We start from the raw sequence: 6,261 nt of genomic DNA on the forward strand, positions 1-6,261 counted from the left end.
AAATACCTGTTGGATCAGCAGATTAACTCCAAACAGTTTGATTATTGAAGGTGATCAGGTGTGGAGACAATCCCAGGTATATCAGTAGCTGCATCAAGGTGAGCCGCTACCTGAGGAGCTTTGGCTCTGATGGAGAACATGGAGCCATTGATCAGAGATCAGATTGATCTGCTGGTTTCTGAGCGTTTAGATTCATCCAGACTGATCATCCTGGAGCTCTGAGCAGAACTTAAAGCGGGTACCGGTACCGGTCAGTCCGATAGATGTACGCATCTAGATGCGCTACGGTAGGAAACCCTGGCAAGGTAGCACAGGTGGATAGAACAGCTGGTGCTGCTGAAGGTCAGTCGTCCAGTCGAGTTTAGTGAATGAGCCTTTATGAACAGGAAGCATAAATAAACATGTCGGCTGGTTCAACATGATTCCTCCGTTTAACAAACGGCCACCTCACTGCAGGGGGCGCTGTGACGCTCTGCAGCTCAAACATTTACACTTGCATTTATTTATTTCCTCTATTTGGATTTTTTTCTTTAAATTTAAATATTTTTATTTTTTGTGAGCTGACCTCATGTGCTCTTTTAAAATATAAATTTATATTTATATAAAATAACTATTATAAACACTGCTAAAAGTAAGGACCGTTGCCATGGTTACTGGGACACATGGTGGCATAATTTCAGGTATTTAAGACATATTTATGAAGGCGGACCAGTAGAACCAACAGAACCAGTAGAACCAGCTGGGACCAGTAGAACCAACTGAACCAGTAGAACCAGCTGGGACCAGTAGAACCAACAGAACCAGTAGAACCAGCTGGGACCAGCAGGGACCAGTAGAACCAACAGAACCAGCTGGAAACAGTAGAACCAACTGAACCAGTAGAACCAACAGAACCAGTAGAACCAGCTGGAACCAGTAGAACCAACAGAACCAGTACAACCAGCTGGGACCAGTAGAACCAGCTGGAACCAGTAGAACCAACAGAACCAGTAGAACCAGCTGGGACCAGTAGGGACCAGTAGAACCAGCTGCTGAATATGGAGGGAAGAACTTCCTCCCAGCATGAAGACAGATCCAGCGCCCGGCCCGGATCCTCCGGTTCTGGTCCAGTGAACTGTTCAGAGATCAGAGGAAGATCTGCTGGAAGCCTGACTAAACCAATCACATGGATCTGATCGATCTGGCGATGTATCAGTAATAATCAGTGATCAGCTCTCCAGCTGTCCTGTTGGTTCGGCTTTCTGCTCGTCCTCTGATGCAGCCATTATGCGACGCAGCGTGTCGCCGCTCACATGACCCATCTGCGGTTCTGAACGACGGGTTCTGGTAACCAACAACAGGCAGCAGCTGTGCCCCGAGCGCGGCCTGGTAGGCGGCTCATCAGAGGAATGTGAGCAGGTTTTCCGGCTCAGGGAGCGATGAGCGGGCAGCCAATGAGGCGCCAGACGAGGCCTGCAGCTAAAACCCAGAGAAAAGCTTCATTCCTGAAGCTGATCCCCACAGAAACACAGAGAAACCTGCAGCCGCAGTAATTCCTGCAGGCGCACAGCGCAGGCGGGGTCCAGCAGGAGAAGCTCTGGAACATCAATCACCACACCACCACTTTTACAGTGAAACCGTTGAATAAAGTGACGTAAGGCGACCAGCTGACTGCTATAGGACAGCTTAACACTCCTCATCATCATTCCGAAGCGGGAACCAGCAGGAGCAGTTTGGGGATTGGAGCGCCTCTGGTCTCGTCGTCTCCATTCCTGCTCTGGTCCGCCTCACAGACTCAGCCTGCAGGAACGGCCCCAGATGGTCTGCTGAGCAGGACGTGTTCCCACATGTCATTAGCTGCATTCCAGCAACATGTTTATTCACATTTTGAAGCATCACGTAGAAATGGTTGATGGAAACGGGGAAATTTGACATAAATTCCTCAATTTCATGATAAAAAGTTCTTGTGCTTGCCTGAGGTGGTTTTCTGAAACAGTTGTTGTACTAAAGCTCAGCAGGAAACAGATGAGTTTCATATCCTAACGAAGCAAACGCTGCCCTCTACTGGTGGGACTGTGCCTTACCAGAGGAACCAAACCCTGAGCCATTAAAGAGATCCACGATTAGTAATAACACTAGACCTTGTTTGGGAAATATTTATCTTAGATGTTATTAGGCCTGTCGCGATAAACGATAAATCAATTAATCGTACGATAAATTAAAGCTATCGACGTCATTTTAATTATCGGCACTATTGTCTCTTCCGACCTTTTTCTCTTTCAGCTAATGAGACTGAATGAAAAAGGGCTCAACTCCGGTTCTCTCCACTGACTCCTCCCTTCCTCATTTCCTTAGTGTAAAGCCCAGCGCACACTACAGGATCTTACAGCTGCCAGCCGATTGTCGGCCCATTTTCAAAACCTGACAGGCCACACATTAGCCGACAGAAATCCTAGGTATAACGGTTCCATCGGGTTCGGTCCGGCCGTTTGGTGTCCAACAATGGGCACAAAATAATGGCTACAAGTTCAGTGAACTAATTTTAAAACCGGGCATTAATCAATGCTTTACTACAATCTACCTGCAATGCATGTGGCTAGTGTCAGCGTAAAGTCCTGACTGAATGAAAATTATTATAACCTATTTATGTCACGTTAACGAAGAACAGCTGAAAAGTTACCGGGTTTATCAACTGCGGTAGCAATTTCGCTCCAACTCCTCCTCTTGTCATTTCTATATTCTTTGCATGTTGAATAAACATTAATGTTGTTTCCACATATCATCTCCAATGTCCGCTGGACTTCGGGTTGCGCCGTGTCAGCTGTTTGGGATTCCCCGACGTAATTTCCCCTCAGAGGAGAATCCTTGCTTTCTGATTGGCTGCCTGTCACATTCAACAGGCTGCGTTAAGATCCCAGTCGGGGAAAAACCCTGATTTAGATCGGAGAGGCAACGACGATCTACCGTAACACACCACACAATCTTAGAAAGACCAACGTTTTAAGATTGTCTTAATTGGAAAAATAGGAGCAAAAAATCATGTAGTGTGAACTATTGCATCAGGTAGTCGATGTGCCCATCTTCTCTATTTAAAGCTAATTATTACTGAAGGGCAACATAATATACAGACTTCATAATCTGCAGTCTTTTGGTTGAATGCAGTATTTATTTCCACTTTTACTTTATGTTGTTTCGTGTTTTTTTCCAAGTGAGTTTTTTGTTAATGGAGACTGAGAATCCATTTTATTTTTGTTTTTGGTTGTTTTATTTATCAGTTTCAGCGTTAAGTGTTCTTTTGAAAATAAAGTGTATCTAACTTTGGCAAGAAATCGCCTGCATTATTACATCATTTCCATTAAATCAGTGTAAAAAGATCTTCAAACAATATTATCGTTTATCGCAATAATTTTTGAGACAATTAATCGCTCAGCAAAATTTGCTATCGTGACAGGCCTAGATGTTATTTAGTTTTTATAAATTTTAATAAAATATTGTCACAGGAATGTCGCCATCTTGTTCACGCTGCAATGCGTTCTGGGTACATAACAGAACCAGTAGAACCAGCTGGGACCAGTAGGGAGCAGTAGCAGTAGGCTCCTCCAGCTACAACAGTGATGAGTAACGTTTTTAAGTCCGGCTCGGCAACAGCTGTTACTGGTGGTGGTTTCACATTCAGTACCGGTGATATAGCTCTGTTAGCATTCCCAGTAGTAGCTCTGTTAGCATTTCCGGCAGTAATAGCTCCGTTAGCGCTGCTTGCCTTTGACGTTTCTCCCAGCATCTGTAGCGCTCTGTCCGGTTTGAGATGCTGTGTAACAGCGACACCAAACTTTACCACCGACCCGAACCTCCATGGGTCCGGTCGGATTGGTGACGTCAGTACCCAGGCAGTATAGCTCCTGATAGCATCTCAAAGAGCGTCCAGCTCTGCCCGTCTCGGCACGGCATTAGTTTTTAAGGTAATGATCACCTGTTAGAGCCTTCACTGGTTCTGCTGGTATAAATGGCTCAAAGTGCTGCGGAGAAATGTCCAGGGTCCAGATCAGGTCCTTCGTTGTTGTTCCACTCCGGCTCTCGCACTGCGCTCTCCTTTCTTTCATGTGGGAAATTATCCAGATTCGCCTCAGATTTTTATTTTTTTATCACAGCCAATAGTAACACAGTGTGGCATTATCTAAAATGACACCAGTCAAACGCAATATGATCAACAACTACTGGGGTAAAGTTAGCCTTCCTGTATTTACTCTGTAGACTCCAGTACAGATTGGACCTGATGACGTCATCAACCCATCGGTGAAAAAATGGCGACCTCCATGGGTGACAAATACAACAAAAGATGTGCATTTTTGAAGTAATTATGAGTTCTGGCGTATCAAAAACAGCATTTTTTTAGGTAATAGGAAAATTGCTACACATTTACACCAACATGTTAAATAATCCTGGATCCCTTTAAAGCTGCAAATGATCAAATGCTACAAGTGATACAGATGGAGCAGATACAGAGACATTCAGCTCCTTTTAGGGGCGACACCAAGTGAAGCAAAGGTTGCAGCGCGAGTTCTGCTTTTATCTCCTCGTTCTGCTCCGTCTCTAAGGTGTTTAACACATAAGCAGCACATAAATCAGGGGCTGTTTATGTGTTATGTCTGATATGTTGTGGTTATAAAAGCAGATAAGAGACAGAGAAAGGGCACAGAGGCATTTATCCATAACGCTGTGCCTTCTGCGTACTGCAGCATCAACATCTGACTGGTTGATTCGCTAAAACCAGGAAATGGAAACATGCATAATTCATGTTTTCTTTTTGGCAGTATTTCAAAAGTTGGCTTAAAATTTGCATGGCAACTGGATGGAAATGTGGTTAGTGAGGGAAGTAGGTCCCGACCAGGAGAACCGACAGCTGCTTCAGTTTGACAGTTACTCAGTTAATAACATGAATCCATCCTGAAGCTTAGAAGCAACATGTTGCCACACCAAACCACCTGGTCCAGACTATAACCTGGAGTTATCACACAGCTGATTTCCACCTGATCCGCTCTGAGGACTGATTGGATGGTTTAACACTCATCATACTGTGGGCGAGCCAGAGACTGCCACCTGCTGGAGGATCACAGCACTCACAGCTGAGCCTTAAATACTGATCTGACAGAGAACAGAGAGGAACAGCAGAGCAAACATCAGTAGAGCCTCAGGAAGTAACCGAGACCTTCATTAACCTTCATGAAGCCGCAGCATGGGCAGCGCTGACAACACGCTGCACCACAGCAGGCAGGGTTACTACAGCAGCCGCAGGATATAATTATTACTGAGTCAGAGAGGAGGGGGGAAACAGGATGCTGAAGGAACGAGTCACTTCCTGTCACTGGGAGGAGCGCCGTTGGAATGCATCACTGTGTTTTAATAAACTTACAGTCACGTCTGACTGAGTTTATTCTCATCATCAGAAGCACCTAACTCCCACTAAAAAAATCTCATCCTAAAAAAAATCTTAGAGTTAATCTCCATCAGCTCCACTGTATTCTGCCCTCTTGTGGTCACCTATTCAATATGCAGAAGCACCATGTTGTAAACAGTCATACATGAAAGTGTAGCTAACACCGTGAAAGCAAAACTCCGCCCCACAATTAGCACAAAAACATAAAGACAGAACCCGTAGGGACTGGTTCATACAGTTATCTTGATTTGGGGTTTAGTATCCTCCTCAAACACCCTGAGGACTAAAAGTAGTGGCATTACTTCAACATTTACTCGAGTAAAAAACAATAGTTCAAAAAAATTATTCAAAAAATAATAATAATAGTATTTTTATTAAGTAGCTGACAACATTTGACTTAATATTTAAAAGTGATGTCATCAGACAGAATATAAAATATAACTAAGAAACTCTCCTGACTTTTTGGTTAAAATGTGTTTGATTTTTATTCGGTGAAGTTACTCGCAGTCTACAAAGGATCCAGAAATGTTACTGCAGCGATGCTTCATTATACTAGAACTGAAGTAAAAGTAAAGTACGGTGATGTAAAACTACTCCTAAAGTAAAGGTAACAGAGTAAATGTAACTAGTTATTACCCACCTGTGGGCGGGACTTGTTTGATGATTGTAACAGCAGGTGTTTGCACCTTTACGGCCATTTTGGGGAAAATTACGGTTCACATTTATTGGTTGGTCCAGCAAACAGGGTTATTACAGGGCTCTCTATAAACTGTGAGATGTTCCCGCTATTCATTTAGATACTTAATTATTGTTTTTTTCCTTCTCTGTTTGATTTTGTATTCAATTTA

Source organism: Xiphophorus hellerii, unplaced genomic scaffold (genome assembly GCF_003331165.1).
Source record: "Xiphophorus hellerii strain 12219 unplaced genomic scaffold, Xiphophorus_hellerii-4.1 PGA_scaffold_78__1_contigs__length_500000, whole genome shotgun sequence".
NCBI lineage: Eukaryota > Metazoa > Chordata > Actinopteri > Cyprinodontiformes > Poeciliidae > Xiphophorus > Xiphophorus hellerii.